Genomic DNA, 19,196 nt, shown 5'->3' on the forward strand with positions numbered 1-19,196 from the left:
ATTTTGGCTTAGAACTGAGTAATCTGACTGGATTTGTTTGCTTGCTTGTTTTAAATATGCCTACCATTACATCCCCAGTTAAACAGCCAGAGTTTCCTGCTTCTGCAATATTGATGAGCTGACTCAGGTGACACTGGTTTCCCAGTATCAGCAGTTTTGTCACAAAGTGGTTAGTTTTGCTTAGTCTTCACAGCTCTTTAGCAGCTTTTAGTTGTTTCTGCTTATATGTTCCCTGCTCTGACAGAGGACCCTTCTGTCAGCACTGATAAGTGAGCTGATGTTTTCTCTAGAATTCCTGAGCACTAATTCCCTCTCAAAATTACCCAGTACATCTTGCAAAAACCTCATCACTCAGCCACACAGCCACATTTGAAAGGCAAGGTAAAGGACAAGATGTAGAGGTAATTTGAAGCTCCCACCTTATGACTTCCCTTGGTTTTCTTGGGTTTTTTTTAGGGTCAGTGCTGACAGTAAATAGGATTAGTTAGAGCAGTTAGTGCAGCTGATAGAGTTTGGCTGCACATGAAGGTCTGTGGCATGTGGCCATTGCTTTTGGCAACACATGGATTATGGAATTGTGCATTCAACCCTTTCCTTCTCATGTCAGTGTTCTGCCAAGTCTCTCCGGGCTTATTCGTGCTTTTCAATAGCATCTGTACCTCCTACTTCCCATTAAAATACCCTAAACTGAAAGGCAATGAGATGTTCTCAGTATTTCCTAGTTTAGTCAAGAGCTTGGTTGAGTTTTATCAAAGTTATTAAGCAATTTATTTTGAGGGGTAAAAAACTGAGGGAATGCAGGAATAGTCACAATAGAATTACACACCTCAATTAACACTTAAAAATTGTCTATGGGGCACCAACAAGACATGATGTCTGCCAGCCATGGTGAATGCAGCAAACAGAGCAAATTTAGGCACAGTCAAGTGGGAAATGGCACTGTGGAGAAGAGTGATGAGACTGGGGAAGCTGTGGGAGACAACATGAGGCAGCTAACGAGGCAAAGAGGTGGCCCTGCTCTCCTCTCCTGCCTCTGGTGCCACTTGCATGAGCTTTCTTCTTCAGGCACTCTATCCCAACCTCGGGCAAGGGAGATCGCCCTCTCTTAATGGAGAGAGACTCCAAAAGTGAAGGGAGCTAAGACAGATGGAACAGACTATCAAACAGTAATTTACACCTTTCTTTCTCTTTATAAGCACCGAAGTATCCTTTCTTCTCCTTCCTTCATTTTTTCCCCTCATTTGAGCATGGATAATTCACCAAATCAGAATTAATTCTTTCTGCAGGTACTGCCCAGCTAATAACCAGGCAGCTCTTGGCAGCTCAGAGCACCTTGCTCCAGTTCTTTTCCAAGTGAGTGAACTTGCTGTCGTTCACTCTGTTGTGCTGGTTCCAGCTGGGATGGAGTGGCTGCTCCAGGGCTGTGTTTTGGGATTGTGCTGAGCACAGGTTGGTAATGCAGAGAGGTTTCTGTTATTGCTGAGCAGGGCTCACACAGAGCAAGGCCTTTCTGCTTTTTGCAGGACCACACTGGGGAGGAGAGTGGGGGTGCCTGGCAGGCTGGGAGGGGACACAGCCAGGACAGGTGACCCCAACTGACCCAAGGGATATTCCAGACCACATGGCATCCTGTTCAGTGTGTAAAGTGGGGGGAAGAAGGAGGAAGTGGGGGATGTTTGGACTGATGGAGCTCATCTTCCCAAGGAACAGTGATGGAGCCCTGCTCTCCTGGAGGTGCTGCACACCAGCCTGCCCATGGGAGGTATGGCTTAATTAATTGTTTTGCTTTGTTGGTGTGCATGGCTTCTGTGTTCCCTATTAAACTGTCATTATCCCAACCCATGAGTTCTCTTTTCCCCTTCCCATTCTCTCCCCAGTCCCACTGCTGGGGGAGTGAGCGAGGAGCTGCCTGGGGCTGGGCTGAAACCATGACATCTGGGAATAAAGAGCTGCACACAGTCTTTAAAACTCTTTTCTTGCAGTCTAGTCAAACTCCCCATATTTCCTGCTCTCCTGCTCTTTTCTAAGGAAAGCTGAGTAGGAAACAACCTTTGGAAGGAACTGCTCTTTACACAGGTCCTTCCTTCTTCCCAACAGAGCTCAGTGATTTTACTTCATGCAAAAGACTGGAAGCCAACTAAGAGTATTGCACTTCCCGTCCCTCCCCACCACCTTCCCCAAGAGTAATTTTAGTGGAGCTTTGATTGATGTCAGATGAAATTAACTGGAAACATTTAATGTGTTTAACATGTAAAGGCTTAGGGCTCTATTCACTCAGAGTTAGAGACTTTCTGTGCTTCATAAACTCAGAGGACACTGAAGCCTGAACTTCAGCTCTGCAGCCAGATGACTTATTAAACAGCACCTTGACTCCTGCCATCGTTGCTGCTTTTCACTTCATTATTAATAGAAGGAGGACTTGAACTGATGGCAGCAAGAATGGAATCAAAAGTCCTGTGGCAGAGATGCTGTTAATTTTAGTATTGTGTCCATCATTAAGCATCAGATTAAATCAAGCTGTATTTCCCTCAGCAGCTGTTGAAAATCCTCGTTTAACCAAGTGAAAAGGAATATTGTGCTTCAAATGGAAGGATGAATGAGGTTCCTGCTAACAAATAGCTTAGAGAGAAGGGCTCTGAATAGACAGGGAGGTTTCATGAGGCATCCACTCAAGAGTATAGGCTCAGGTTTCTTAAAACTAGAAAAGTCTTCAGTCATTTAAAAAATTTAAAATTGAATAATTTTTTGCTCCCTTCTCATACTTGTAGCTGCTCTTGGAGAAGAGAGGTTTATTTCTAAGTCCACAAGTTATATCAAGTTAGAAAGAATTTTTTTTTTTTAACACACACATCATTTTTGACCATCTATCAAAGGCAGATAAACCCCAATAAGGGATAAATATGAGAACTCTGGGACTGCTGAGGGATTCCTTAGCCCACCCCAGCTGAGCAATGGGAAGGTCTGTGAGTGTGCAAGGCAGTCTCTGCTCAGGGAATGCTCCATTGGAATTGGCTGGAACCAGAGCAGTGCACAGGTGTTGAGGACAGGTAGGATTTGAACATTACTCCCTTCAAGAGAATTCACTTGCACCTGCTTTTCTACTGGTATTCAGTATTATTTTATTGACGTGTAAACAAGTTTATCAACAGCAGAATTCTTTTCCTAGGTGATAAAGGGGCTTTGAAAGGCCTGTCTGTACAAATACCAGACATTATCCTTTCTACTCTCTATTCTTTGCCACTTCTAAATAATAATTGGCTTGTGTTATATATCACTCTGTGATTATTTACCCACTTATCTCTAGCACACACTTGACACGCCAAGCTCAGAGCAGCTGCGTTGTTAAAAAGTCATGTTTCAATGAGACAATTGCACTCTATTACTTAGTTATGGCTTACAAAGCTTGTCAGTAATTCTCCAAAACCCAGCTGCAGTCATGACTTCAGCAGCTTATTTGCTACAGCCATGGCACTAATGGAGCAGTGACCAGAGATTTTAATGCAGATTATTGGCTTGCTGAGCAATTTCCCCCCTCATAAGATCTTGATAAGAGTTCCACAACACATTCTTAGGATTATTACATAATTTAATTAGTGAACTCACATCCTCCATTCTACCAGAAGACTTCTCATCTTCATGGTTCCCTTTTACATCCCATTTTCTCCCAGAACTCAGCAAGGGTTGAGTTCCAGTCACCTTGCTCTGGAGTCAAGCAGCAAGTGGTGACAAGGCTGAAATGAGCCAGACTTTTCCTGCTCATGAAGGATTAAACCACTTGATGAAACTCTGCAAATACATTTATCTCAAACTGTCAGAGAGGAGGTAAGAATCCAGTTTGTCTGAAGCAGTTGAGATGCAGTCACAGGCCCTGCAAGCATTTTAAGTCTCCTCAATCTGAAATGAAAGAAATCCATAAACTACCAGGAAAGGCATGTATATAAACACAGACCACAAATTATATAAATTTTGTAAAAGTGAGCCTTTCCACTAATTTGATTTAAATCATCTTTCCAGAAATTAAGGTGGAAAACTAAGAGTAGCAGGGACCCATATATTCAAAGTGGGACTTTTAAACAACACATTTCATTTTAGTTTCATCCTTCTGCAGCAGTTTGGAAGTATGAGTATCACATATGCTTTCTGGTGAAAGTATATAGATATCTATATTTCTGGGTAAGGCCTAAAGTTATTTCTTAAAACACCTGTAAGATACCTTGGCTGTATTTTGTAATTACAGGTGAATAACCTTGAAAGGTTAATCAAAAAAAAGGTGTGTGAAGCCATGGAATATGGATATAGTTGTGCTGCCTGTGACAATTTATTTTTCTGCATTTTCACTGCAAAATAGTCAGTTAATGGGTATCAAGGACTCATGTCATGCAAATACAAGGTCAGATCCAATGAGTACCAGGCTGGTGATTCCAGGGCTGGATTGCTGCTATTTATTTCATAACAGCACAAAGAGCAAAAGTTCCTCTGCTGTGTCTGTCACCTCTGCAAGCTCCACAACACACTGCAGCCACAGCTGCTGCTCCTGTGCAGGAGGAGGAAATCAAACAGCCTGCACAGCTCATCACTGCTGTGTGTTTGAAGGGACTTGCAGAAAACCATCAGAACTAGCACATTTCTGGGGCTCTGAGCAAGGCCACTGAGCAGCCAGGTTATTTACAGTTATTGCTGGAGCTGTCTGCAGTCTGAGGCCACAAAGTCTGCCCATGAGCCACTCCTCAGGGTAAGTTCTTCTGTCATGGAGAGGCTTTGAAAGCATATCTGAATGTCTCCATGCACTAAATACTCAGCTATACAGTGTGATCCCCAGGTCATGCTCTAAAAAAGCACTGGTCAACATCTTGGGATAAGTTAATTTCAATATTTTTTAGATGAGTAAGGCAAAAATAAAGCAACTATGTGATGTATGACATTAGTTTGCGTCAAAAACCATGCATTGCTAAAAAATGTAAGGTCCTTTCCTGAAACAGCCAGAGAGAAACAGGAAGTTATTAGGTGTTTAAACATGAAAGACATAAATATTGATCTCATAGGTAAACTGCCAAAGGAAAGAGCAATCCATTTCCTTCAACATGCAGTTTTATGAGTTCCTAAGAAACAGGAAGACATGAAGCAAAAGTGGTAGTAAGATCAAGATGTAATGTTAGCTAGAGAATTATATCCCCTGTTTGTGTCCAGCATTTTAGAAGTCGTGTGCATACATGGAAACTCTGAAGCATCACTGGGTTTGCATTCCCCTTTTTCAAGAGCCTCCTATTCCCAAAAAAGGACTAGGAACTTTTCATAAAGGCAGGAAAACAAATATTAAGGGACTGAACTCCTAACTCCACAGAAGTCAGTGTCAACATTCCTATTCTCTTGAACCCACTTTTTATGTTTTTATTTTATTTTTTTTACTGGGTAGAAATAAGGCAGGAGTTCAGCCTGAGAATCTGATAGCAAGCATGATCAAAACCTCACTAAAAGGACAAACTGCCTAAACGATTGGGTAAAAATGATAAATCACTCTCCTTATAGACTTCAAACCTGAGCCTAACAGCCCATTAAAAACAGAGAGATGGCTGAGGTCACCACCCTGATGGTTTGCTGAAGAAACAAGGGTGAATGTCAGCAGCAGGATGAACACCCACCTCAAAAAGCTTCTCATCAGTATGTGCAGGAGCTGCTGACTCCATCAGGTCATGGGGCAGGGAACGTGGAGCAGTTTCCACCTCTCAGACTCTGCAGAGAGAAGCAGCATTCTAAATTCAGAGTCCTCTCCTTCACAAGCCCCAATTAGTCTGACAAGGCAGCATTTGGAGTCTCTCTGGAGCTGCAGTGTGCAAACCAGAGCAGGGTTTGGAGCATTATCAATTGTGATATATCAAAGGTGAAAACGCACCCAGAGCCAGGGCTTGCTGCATTTTCAGAGTGATTGAAGCTGATTTCAGGCAGCAGGGCTGTGCTGGAGCAGGGCTGGGCAGAGCTGCCTCCCCCAGGTGCCCAGGCTGGCACAGAGCCCCAGAGGCACTGCTCCCACCCCAGCAGGACAGCAGGGCATTTCCACTGCCATCTCCATCCCAGGAATCCAATCTTGGTCCCTACAGACTGGCTGCAGGGAAAGGCAATGCCAGGCCAGCAGCAACTGCCTGATCCTATTGCTTTGGGAGCAGTGAAGATTTACGGCATAGAGAGAAGCAGAGCTCTCCAAAGTGTCCTAAGAAGGCCTGAGGAGAGAAATTGGAAATGCACAGCTCTTCCTGAGGCAGCTAGGAGGCTCCAGGACACAGACATCAGATGAGATGGCAGTGCTGGAGGAGAAGCTCAAAGTAGATTGTGTTCAGAAAAAGAAATTTGTATTTGCTGTCTCCAGTTGCTGGGAGTGGAAAAATATCTATAGTCCTGTCTGTGACCCCAGTAACTCTTCTTTTTATCACAAGTTCCTGCTTTAAAAATGTAACAGAGACTACAAAATGTGGAGTTAAATACTTTGGGATTAGAGATACAATCTGAGAAGCAACAGTGAAATAGTTCATCCCACAAGAGATTTTACTCATCTCTTTCAGAGATAAGTACACAGGGAGCTGCCAAAATAAATTTGCCCTTGATATCTTCCTGGGTAACCTGAGAGGAAAATTAAATCCAGCATCTTTCCTGGACGTGACATTTATTTTGCTTAAGGAAAATCATGTTTATCAATTATGTGTAGCACTTCTGATTAACCATTAGGAGTTGGAGGAGAAAAACTTAAAAGGTTTGAAGGCTTAAAGTGATTATGGATATAGAACTTGTCCTGGTCTTGAGAGGGATAGTTAGTTGTTCTTCTTCTAAAAGCCAAGGCTTTTAGAAACTCTCACAGGATCAGGACTTTTTCTTGGCCTCTTAAAGGCTGTAATCCTGTCAAAATTATGAATCAGAGCTTTGTCTTTTTTTTTTTTTTTTAATTATACTTAGCATTTCACATATATGCAGTGTCCTACTGTCTCAATTTCTTTCCAAAATTATTTTTCAGATTTTCTTCCCTCAGTGAAAGAACTTCAAGTCGTCTGCCCTAACACATTTTTCAGGATTATCCCACAAAGCCTTGTCAATAAAGATCAACAATTGTTTACAGAATGCCCCCAGTTACCAACTAAGGACACAACCACAGTGACAATTCTGGGGCAGATGGTGTATGACAATCCCCACACACTTCTCTGCAAAAGAATCTTTCCTCAATGATCTGCTGCTTTTACTTCTTCAGGCACACAAGTCTGAAACACATGACATAACTTTTTGGTGTTTTGGTTTGTTTGTTTGTTTGTTTTAAAGATTTCTTAAATCAAGTGGAACTTTTGCTGCAAAAAAAAAAAAAACCAACAACAAACAACAACAAAAACAGACCTAAAGTGAATTTGCTGACTTTATGCTAAACTCCTTTTCCCTCCCAGTTTGAAGTGACCTTTGATGGAAACTAAAATGTGCAGGTGTCAAAGTGTATCAGTATCGTGTACCAGAGATGAGCACAACTGAGGGTTTTTTTGGCACTTTCTCCTTCCAATTTATTAAAGGTCGTGTCAGAATAAATTTATGTAAGCAAGGATCAGATTTTATTAGTAGAACATCATTAGCTTTTAATGAATAAGGGTAGTTTGGGAAAAGAGCTGATAACTAAGGTAACATTTGAGAGCTGAGCTGTTTCTCCTCTCTCCTTCCCCCCAGGTTTTAACCCTGCCAACAAGGGTGGAATCCAGCACTGAGAGCAGAGCTGCTGCTGTTAAAGCTGCAGAGCAGCCAAGCAGCTGACAATGCTCCAGTGTCTATCACTTTCCAGCACTGCAATATGTGCTAAGGCTCTTGCTTTAAAGGAACTTTGTGAGTGATGCAGATTTTTTCACTAAACAGAAGCCAATTAAACAGGGTCCAAAACTGCAGCCACTGATGGGGTTATAGGAACAGCTAGCAAAAAGGATGCCTCTACAGTGGATGAGGACAGACAGAACAAAGCTGGCCCCTGGTCCCAAAGTCTAAATTACAAACTCTTGGAATATCCCGGGGATTGTCCATCGGGAATGTAACTGATCCTCACCAGCAGAGAGAGATCTGAACTGACAAGGGAGCTCTCCAAGCTGTCACAAAGGACAGAGATGTTGCTGAGCTCTCCTCCCACAAGACCACTCTTGCCCCTTTCCAGCAGGCTTGTGGGGATTACTTTCTCCACCACAGCCAGTAATTTTGGTTCCTGCTTGCATTTCACCATCAGCCAGATTGGAATAAGAGAAGATGTGCCACAGTTACATAATCCAGCTTCAAAACCCAGTGCTGGATGATAACAGTGCATAGAGCAGCCTGACCCCAGCAAAAGGCATGGAAATGTTCCCCAGCAGGTTTCCTTTCTTTTTCTGGACACAGCACAGCAGAAGGACATTACCATTTGACAAGAGTGAATCCAGATTTTGGGTCTTGTTATTGGATTAGCAAAGCTGATACAGAGAGCCAAACCCATGCAATCTTATTCTGCTTTTCTGCTTTGGAACAGCTTTGTGTGCTTTACTTTAGACCAAATGCCCTCAGTGCCTCTGCAGACGACCCAGCAAAGCTGAAGGAAGCTCCATCATGCACCTGGTTTGGCCATTCTGGATCCTTATCAGGTTTGTAACCCCAAAAGATCTGGTAGTGCACAGATCATCCTCTTTTTACAACCCCCAAAACCCCTGCTGGAATTCAGGCACAGATCTGACAGTCCAATGGGGTAAATGCTAAAGGACCATTAGGTTTCCTGTCCCTAAACAGTATTGGCTACAGAGATAATTGATTTCTTGGTCTGGATCTCTCTGAGGTTTAGGGAAAACACTGCTAAGAATGATTTTCTTATCCTTTCCATTGGGGAAGCTTAAAATAAAGATTTCTAGAGAGCTAAGACACAGATATTGGCAAAATGCACCAGAAGCACATTAAAGATTTGGCTGACCTTAGCCAAGAAACCACCACACCCCCTGAGAGCAGGTAATTCCATCAAACCTGCAATAGGATCTTTGCTAGGCAACAGCTACCAGCACTCCTCAAGTGCACTGAGCCCCGGCTGAAAGCCAAATCAGCAAAGTTCTCATAAGGATGCAGTTGCTCAGTTTTCCCCAGAGTAGCCCTGCTTGTATTATAAACTAACAACAAGGATTTAGAAAAAAGTACATTTACATATTTTTTCCATTAAAGAGAGATGTTACTCGCACAAGGTTGGTATCTGCTTATAAAGTTGAAATTCCCTTGTGTGCACAAACAAATATCATTTGAGAGATTTGCAGAGTGGTGTGCAGTATGTGCCTATCAATTCCTGTTAATTTGAGGAGGCTGTTGATGAACTGAACAGCCACTTTCCTCTCACAAATGCCTGCAAAAACAGGAAAACAGTCTCAACTTTTTCACGTATGCCCACAAGATAAAAGATGATGAGAGGCTCAGTAACTCCAATCCCTGCTTTTTGAGCATGCAGAACACAAGCTAAACTGCACATAAGCACCAACTAAAGTGCCTCTTCCCCATCTCACATTTTTACAGTTCATTGGCATATAAAGTAGCATTCAAACAGCCTGAAACAATTCCATCTCTGCTGTAGTTACAGGATCCCACTAAAATTACAGGATTCCACCACTAGAAATGTCTTAACTGCTTCCATAGTTTTCTACAGAATGTCTCTCACGCCACCCTGCTTCTTGCCAGAGATGTGCCTGCTGCACACAGAGAAACATCCCCATCCCCAGCTGGCCATTTTTACACTGGTTAAGGGCACAGATTTATTTTATTTTATTTTAATGGGCAAACAGGATCCAGTGGACAGTTGGACTGCCCTGAGTTCGGCTGAGTGAGAGCAAACAGCTACAAGAAAGCCATGGCAAGTTCAGTTCCTACATATGAACACTCACTTCATCCTTACAGATATTTATCTCTCCAGATTGAGTCCATTTGGTATATTAGTCACAGCTTCCTCAGCCATGCTTCAAGCACAGCATAATATAGCATGAATCACTACTCTGAATAATCCAGAAGTATATTTCAAATATAACTTTTACCATGCTCCTTTTTTACTGATCTTTCTTTGATGGATCATAATGTGATCACTTTAAAAGTACTTCAAATAATAGCTGCACTTCAAAGGATTTTTTTTCTTTTATCTTATTTAAAACATTACATCAATTGTCATGTGTCATGATTCCACACAGCTATTATCATGCTGACGTTTAAATATTGTTTCCTTATGAATCTACCTGTTCAGTAACAGGTAGATTCTGTTGGATTCTTGTTGGATTCACCCCTTTAAACAGAAATATTTATTTCCTACAACAACAGACTCTCCCACTCTAGCATACTTTCTGCTTTTTATTCTCACAGCTGTGTCCTTCACTTTTATTACTAAATCCTGTGGACACCAGTGACAGTTTTATATGGCCTATATTTGAAAAAAACACCTGCAGGCCTCAATAGCATTGTCAGGAGTGCTGATTATCAGCCTTGCTAATGGAGATGTCATTCTGCAACCTCTGGTGCTGATGCTGCTGTGCTGCTACAAGGAATTCACTGCCAGGCTCCAGGTGATACAGCTTCCTTTTCCAGATCTGCCTCTCAAGTGTTGGCTGATTTGTGGGAAGCAGAAGTAATGCTGCCAGGTCAAACTCAAAGCAAAAGGACATTTAATTCTTCCCTCTGAACTCCTCTCCTCCCTAAACAAAACCTGCTGTTTTCACATCCTGGCATTATGTTAAGGCACAGGTTTTATTCTGCCTGATCTGAGGCAAAAAAACATGATGTGATGCTGGGCACACATGTATGTCCCATGGGCAGTACCAAAGATTTAAATTTCGATAAAAGAATTAAAAAATTCACTTTTTCCTCTCATTAGCAAGCACAGCTCATTCTCAGCCTTCTCTTGACAGTGACAAGTACCCTTTTTATGAATGATTTTCTGCCTCCATCCAGCCTTCACTCTTGGTGGAAGGCTACTCATCTGGAGCTCAGCCAAAAAACAGAGATGAGGGAAAGTAGTTTTTTCTACTTGCCTTAAGTAGTTCTACTTAGAAAGGATGACTTACTCCATGAAAAGCGGGATAAAGCCTGGAAAATAACCTTAAATTAAGAAAAAAAAAATCCAGCAACGAGCTTCAAAAGGCAAAACTTCCAAGTTAAAGCAGTGGCAAATAAAAATCACAGTTCATATTATGCCAGTGAGACCTTTCTGGCAAACAGCTGAGTACATCTGCACAGCACACAGCAAACTAATGACCTGTAAACGCAAACAGCAATGCCTTTAATTAAGGGTTTTTTACAATCCAGCTTGCTAATGCAGTGGTTGTAAACACCAACACCCTTGTTTAAAACTGCATTTGCTGTGTTACTTCTGTGGCATCATTTCAGACCTTTGGCAGCTTTGGGAGGTGGGTTACTCTGAGCTGTGTGCTCATTCCAGGGACAGCCTTTCTCCCAAGCAAAGCAGCTGCAGTGCATCTGCAAAATTCAGCTTGGCAATGTTAAAGAAAGAAGGTTAAAACGTGAAGTTTGCAAATACTAAACTCAGGGTTCAGTTTTATTATACATAAATATATGATACATTTCTGGTTTGCATTTGTTTGATTTTTTCTGCTAGTGGTTCCCCCCGTTTTTATTCTCCTAAAAATATCTTGTCAGTCCACAAAAATACCTACTTTTCTGCAAGTTCCACTACTCTTTATGTGGGAAATAAAGAATGTAAAGACAAGAGTTGAGGCACTATTTCATAGTCAATATACTTAACAAAAGTGTTAACACACTGCTCCCTTTAGTACTCAAAATTACACACAGTTGGTTTATTTATTTATCAATTAAAATTGCTGCATAAAAAAATCCCAACTAAATCATCAACAACAGCAAAATGAACAAACAAACCAAATAAATTTTTAAAAACCCACCACAAATACAACAACCCTTTCCTGCTTGGAAATCAAGTTATTTAGTGCCATCAAGGCACTGCATACACATTTGATGCTGACCTGGCCACGTGTCAACATTTCTTTGTGCATGATCCCTCTAAGCCACAACCATGTTATTATTAAAATAGAAGAAAGAAGTTCCCAGCATGCTATCTAAATCCTATAATTCCTGCAAGTCCACACAGTCCATTACAGCCACTGATCATGAGTGACTTTAGCTGTTTTCCAGGCTTGCAGTTTCTCTCCCTCTGTTGTTCTCCATCACAGACTGCCTCAGTAAGGAAGCTCTAAGTGAAAGAGAAAACAGAGGAGAAATCATGAGAGAAAAGAAAGAATTATTATACTGAGTTTCTTCAAGAAATGCAAAGGAATTCTGCTGTGATCCGACTCCCACAGCCCCTGCAGAAAGGCTGCTCTGACTCAGCTGCTCAGGGTGATTAGGAAGGATTAGGTTTTTCAGTGAGAATGGATCACCAGGTGGGATCTGTCCTTTCTGAGTGCTCTCAAAGGCCAAAGAGATCTTTCTTCTCATCAGCCCAGGGGCAGAACATGGTTGTGAGCACAGGATTTTAATTGTGTCCCCTTCCTCATTTTTGGGTCTCCAAAAGCTCAATGGCATTGCTGAAAATGCCCTATTTTAGACAGTATTTTTCCCCTCAGAAGAGCAGCTACCATCTAGACAGTGCATACAAAGGCTTGGTCCTAACAGCCAGGTTAATTTATTCATTAGCTACAATGAATTAGGAAGCAGTGCCTCTGGAAAGTATTCTATATGTTCTGCAGTAATTAAGGTTATTTTTAGGATAATGCTCTTACAAATTATCGAGTTCCTGGATACCTATGAGCAAAAACCCTGGCAAAGTTGCATTTGTTCTTTTAGCAAGAAAAGAAAGCATTAATAACTGACAAGGCTTTTTCTCTTTCCATGTACAGAGCCTTGAGTTTTTTCCCCCTTTTTCTAACATATTAAATTAATTGGTTGTCATACTGTTTCCTGCTTGTTTTGCATAACCAGTAAGTGGATTAGTCTTTTATCTCAGATACTAATAGGTTTCTTTTGGAAAAAAGGTGATTATTGCTGTGGTCACCACATGGTACCCCATTCTTAATCCCCTCCCTGGCAGTCTTTGATCCATGTACAGTTAAATATTTGTGTCCAGGACACATTGCTGTGCCTATCTCTAATTCTCTCTCCAGAAAACCACAGGCTTAACTGCTCTAGATGTTAATGTGCTTAGAATCAGGGAGCCAAAGAACATTCCTGCAGTCAGACTAGGGGACAAAGCAGGGATCAGAGGCACCTGAGCTTCCCATTATGTTTTGTTTTTGAAGAGGCAACAATCTATGAGTGCTCTAACAACACTGGCCAGCAGCCTCATCAATGTATGATCACAGCATTTTCCACTCCATTAAATAATTCTCATGTTCTGTGAGAAGCAAAGTAATGCATCACAAGTTTTAAGTAAAAATAAATCAATTACACATCCAGAACACCAGTGTTTTGAGCAAATACTCAGTGAGGATTTTTTTACAGAACAGGCTGCAACCCAGTGCTCTTTCCCATCATGATTTACTTCAGTCCACTCCAAGATTTTGAACAAAAAGCTAGGAAGTCCTAAAGACAGAATGACTTGAAATATCCTGATGAGTGCCTCAAGTGTACTTCAGTCTATTGGAACCCTTTTTCTCCAGAGTAATACACACTTTCTCTGATGAATGGAAAGAACATCTCAGTATAATTACTGAAAATGTGAGCTTTATGTTCCAGTGCAGAATCCTGGGTACTTTACATGAAATGCCAACAAATGTTTTATTCAAGTCACAACAGCAACACAACTCCAAAGAAAAGACACAGTGATAGCCTTGATTCCCTCTTGTCAGATCCATTCTGTGCTGCAGAGATGCCATCAGTTTCCAGATGGCATCACTGTATAGAACTGATATACACAAGAATTACTGTAGTAAAATGGCAAACAATCAGGTCTGATAAACTTGATATTTTGAGATGTTTCTAATTATCACAGGTAACAAGCTAAGGCCAGAATGATTCGTTTCAGCTAGGTTTTTCATAGAGTTCTTTGAATTACAGTAGTAGATGAGATCTGCTAAAGTTTTGTTCATCTTCTACTCAAGGAACTGCATGTCCCTAGGAGTCACATAAATGTGTGTCCTGAAAGGATAATCCTAAAATCATTCCTTTCCTTCTGCCACAAGTTAGAGCTGTGTATTACAGCAGCACTGTTTTTATTAATGAGCTGTATTTCGGGTCTCTTCTCAGATATGCTTTGCAGAGCAGCTATGTTTATGGCCTCTCCTGTGCAGCATAACTCAATATCCCTGCTATGTAGATAACTCAGATTTATGCCTCCATCCTATGAGACATTTCACAAGCACAGGCTTAGTGCTGTCAGGCAGCTTGATGGATGTTAAATCCCAAATTTACTCAAAGACATCCAGATAATGGCATGGCAATGTTGCTTCCAAATATAAATGCATCACCACTGTAGCGATGCATTCCCTGCTTCCCCACCCTCATCCTCTGCTGGGAGAGCACTCATACTGCTGGAGAGGCACAATCCATCAGCATCACCCTAACAGCACCCCCAGCACTGCATCACCACTCTCAGACTGGCACATCACTGAGCTCTGCCCAAAGGGAAGCTGTGCTTCATCCCTAGGTGTCAATGCACGCTGTGATCATTGAATGGAGTAAAAATAAAGACAGAAAAAAAGAAAAATAGTTGTTTTGCTTTGTTCTGATTTTAAGAGGGCTCAACAACCCTAGGAATTGATGGCTGCATGGCAATCACTTAACAGACTAACTTGATAAAATTTTATATGACAACATCCAGTAACACCAGCACCAGATCCCCAGACAAGAAGCAATCATTTTGGTAACTTTGCAGTCCTAGAACTCCTGAACTATCTGCCAGGTCAAACTAAAACATTTCAAAGGAACTCTGGAAGCATATGTAAAATAGTTTGTTCCATAACATCCCATCCTTGTTGTAACTACATGAAGCCTCTGTGCAGCAGACCAAGCAACAGGAGCTGGTGATGTGAAGGCAGGAAAAGGGCATTATAGCAGGAGGAGTTATAGCAGGAGGCAATATGTGGTGTCATGCTGAAAGTCTTTAAGGACTGGAAGCAGTGGGCAATACTGAGGAAGAGCTGTGCTGCCACAAGGAAAAGGATCCATTTAACTTCTCCTGCTTTTCCAAGATAATTTGTTCAGGCTTGGACCTGTTGAGCTAAGTCTTCAGGAGTGAAAGGGCCAGACTGCTAGACTGGCCTTCTTCTATTCTGCTTAGACACAGCTGAAATGCAAGGCCTTCAAATGAGTTCTGGACACTCCTACAAAACCCAAATCCCCACAGTTTTATGAGCAAGTGTCAAAGCTCTCAAACACAAACTTTACTGACCAGCTGAATATGAGGAAGCCAGTAGCAGGGAAGCACTGAATATTTCATCTTTCAATGGAGCATGCAGTCTCTGGGCAGAGAGTTTCTATGAGCTGAGCTGACCATATATTTATTATTTAATCATTCTTTGCCTGGAGCAGTCATTTCCCTTACAAAACTTTCCAACCATTCCAGTGTGGCTCAGATCTGGAGGTTAGAGCTCAGCTACTTCCCAATGAGAGGCTTCACAGAAGAAATCACACAATGCAGTGAGACTCAGGACTAGCAAGTGTGAGTGGATGTGTGGTTCTGGGGATAAATCATGAAAACAGCTGGGTAATTCCTTGTTAAAGTTGTTCTCGTGTAAACCTGACACCTAGACCTAAGTAAAAGAGCAGGAACATTACAATAACCACCTATAATACCATGATGGATGATGTTACTGCTGCCTGGAGACCTCAGCCTCTAAGCTAGATGTCCAAAGGTTAAAATCAGTTCCCTTTATAATAAAATATGAGACCTGCAGTAATGAGCAGTTTTCTTGGACTTTGAACACAAACTCTTATTTCCCATGATTTCCTACTCTCCTTTAGGTCTGATGAATTATGTATCCTTTTAGCCATTCTTGGTTTAGCAGAGGCATCAATAGGAGGTGAAATATGGGGAGAGATGGTCAATATTAGACAGACATATCAAAAGGGTCACTCCTCTGCAGGCTTCCTTTTGGAAAGCTGTTCAAAACAAGTTCTGAAAGAATAAGTGTGACAGGAGGAAGATGAAAGTCCAAATTAGCACAAATAGCTCTAAGCAGCATTGAAAAGTAGGGTACAAGGTGCACTGTCCAACAGAAATTCAGACCACAGAGAAATCCATGATAAATGATTCACGCACTGCAGAGTTGATAAATGACACAACAGAGCCATTTTAGTAACTGAATGGAGACATTCAGAGCTCAAATGAATGGGCTAAATTTGTGATTCTTTAACAGAACAAGATTTTACATAATTTTGCATGATTCCTCCTCACTTGAGTTGTGTGAACACAGAGTATTTCCCTATTCCTTAGGCAAACCTCTTAAACTGCATTACATTTATTCAGGAATCAACATGATTTCCCAATCCCTGCCATTGCCTCTTCTAGATCTGAACAGGGAAGAAGTCAAAGCAGCATTACAGAAGGTTTTAAACCAAAACAATGATGATCCTGACTCAGGGTCATCTGTCTCACTTCAGCTTTGTACACTTGTGTTTTGCCAAGTGCTGCACATCTATCCTATGACCAGAAATTGCTGATAATCTCATCCAGTTTAAGAGGTCAGCACATCATCACCTTGCCTTCTGACCCAGTCCAGCCACCCTTTAGTGTTGGTTCTAGAGATCCAAGGATTGATTTAAGCTCCTTCTCTCCCAAGGGCACTCAGCCCTACAGCAGTTCCTGGTGCCAGGGAAGGCTGAAGGAACCCCTTGGTGGCAGGTAAAGGTGATCCTTTGGATTATCTGGGCAGTGAGCAGGTGTCACACAACACACAGCTTTGTTCCTAGCTAAGACAAGTATCTAATTTGCTTTTAGGAAAGCAGGACCTTGGACTGGCTCAGAAAGAAAAAAGAAATCAAGCAGAGCCTCTCCTCTCAGGATCAATTTTTGATCCAGGCACTGACCCCTCTTCCAGCTGGAATAGCAGCAGTGCCCCCTCCTGCTCCCCTCTGTGCAGTTTGGTGACAGATACGTGACAGGAACCTTCCTCTGCTGGGAGGCAGATACTGCTCCAGCTGCACTCAATTCCTGTTTTGCCCACAGCCAGGAGAGCTGGCATTGTGATATTCTGTCTTCACAGAACATCAGGGCCCTAAATCTGAGCAGAAAAAGTTCTGAACAATGGTAAAACTGCTACTCCCTAAAAAAAAAAAATATCAATTATCCAAGACACAAAGAAGCTGCTTTTAGAACAAGCAGATTATTATGCTTCATCTTGTGACTTGAACAAAAGGAATATTGCAGCTTTAACCTTCTCTGCCCCCTGAAGCTGCTCGCTGATTTTCGTTCATCTTGGCTGCAAATTTCTCTCCCAAGTTCTATATCTTGACCAGTAAGACCCTCTTCACATCACTGCAGCCTGTTAAATAAACCATCTGATAGGTAACTCAGAGAAAGAGCAATCTGTGTGTACAGATGTGCAAAGTGTTAAAGGCAAGTTTCTTAAAGGTCCTGAACTTCCCAGAAAGTCCAAACTCCACATTGCCACAGTATTGCCATCATCCATGGGAGCTGTTTTGCCAGTGGTGCTTCCACAGGACATTTTTTCCCACTATTTAGGTTGTTAGAGTTGCTGCACTCTAGAGTGAAACTAATGCAGATAAGCTATTAACCACCAAGAAAGGACAAGGGGCAATTTTGGCAATATATTACTCCTGTCACCATCTGGAATGAAATTAATCCAGGATTACAAGATGACTAATAACACTGTGCAGTTCATTTTGCTGCTGGGTTATCCACTGTTTGCATGAAGAGGCACCTATAATTCATGGCCCAGCATCCTCCTGTGCATGCCAGATTTTGTACACAATATCAGTATGTAGCTTACAGTAAAACAGCCCTGCATTAGCCACTGGGATGTAAAATTGTATTTATCCCACTGCCAATATCCAAAAATAGTGGTTGACTGCTGCACAGCATTCTGGCCATGGCTTTGCTACATGTGACATAGCACTGAATTGAGTCTGGGGAAATAAGGGACTAATGGCATTAAGAAGAGCCTGACAGGCATTTATCATCTGGAGCAAAGTTGCTTCTTACTTTTTTGGGAGCCATAAGTGGGACTTGGAAAAGCTGGTTTTAGTTTTAGTGTGTTTAGTTTAGCATTCCTGCACACCCAGCAGCACAGGAAGGCATTTCAGCCATACAGGCTCTGTCCTGTGCATGAATAGTAAGAGAAATCATTCCCAATATCAACACAGTGTTGGGAAAATAAATATTTTGAGGTGGGATTGTGCTCCAATGCCAGAGCTCATGCAACAGCACCAGAGCTGAGGAGACAATGGGGTGTAAGGTTATTTAGGGAATTAACCATGGTCAAAAGCATGTTTGCAGGTCACTTTCCTTTCATCAGCCATTCCTCCTTCCCACTGCCCTGGCCTGCCCATCTCCCTGGGCAGGAATGTGCCAGCTGCTCTAGCACAGGGCTGGGAACAGCGTGTGCTGTTTGAGAACAGCAGGAACTACTTTGGAAACATGATGGATTTAGCAAAACAGGAATGCAGGATTTTTTACAGAAACAGGAGTTTATCACCAGTCCGTTTGCTTTAATGCAAAGTTTGCATGTGTGATATTACAATGCCAGTCTTAACAAGGTTTTTTTTTAATATTGAAAGACTCATCTTTAGGGCAAGAAAAATGAATAATCCCTACTGGAGGAGGACTTGTAGAGAAACAAGAATTTAAGACTTATATTGACTCCTCATGAATTCATACAAGGAAGGATGCACTGCCCTTCACTCTTGCTGCATAACATTTAGCACAAAGTCAGCCTACACCCTAATAAAGCAGCAGGTTATCCAGAAAATCCCAGTGGTTTTGCAGAGAGCAGGAAGAAGAGGAAAACAGAGAGACAAGTCTTAGTAAGCAAAGCCCTGGTATTCCTGACAGTACCCTGGACTCCAAGACAAGGCAGGGTTTTTATGTTACAGAAAAGCCAGAGATTCATCTGGTGCTATGCTAGGGAGGGTATTTTACTCTGTGAAATCTTCAAAGACTTTCAGAGATCTCTTTCTGCTCCTCCTAATGCCAGTGAAGCAGCACTAACTGATGGTCTCCACTCAAGTTTCCTCCCCAGACAGCATTACCACTCTGGGACTGAGCTTGCAAGGATTTCCCA

At 41.9% G+C, this 19,196-nt stretch overlaps 1 long non-coding RNA gene across 1 annotated transcript in view; it reads right to left on the reverse strand.

Annotated features, from left to right (window-relative positions):
• Positions 1-3,409: 3,409 nt before the first annotated feature.
• Positions 3,410-19,196, reverse strand: part of LOC146430854 (uncharacterized) — a 73,736-nt gene continuing 57,949 nt past the window's right edge. The window contains exons 2-3 of the long non-coding RNA XR_014855239.1: positions 5,640-5,730; positions 3,410-3,894 (exon numbers count right to left, since the gene is read on the reverse strand). This is a non-coding gene — a long non-coding RNA (uncharacterized LOC146430854). The remainder of the gene's footprint in view (positions 3,895-5,639; positions 5,731-19,196) is intronic.

This window comes from Lichenostomus cassidix, chromosome 14 (genome assembly GCF_008360975.1).
Source record: "Lichenostomus cassidix isolate B80296 chromosome 14, HeHo_3.0, whole genome shotgun sequence".
Classification (NCBI taxonomy): domain Eukaryota; kingdom Metazoa; phylum Chordata; class Aves; order Passeriformes; family Meliphagidae; genus Lichenostomus; species Lichenostomus cassidix.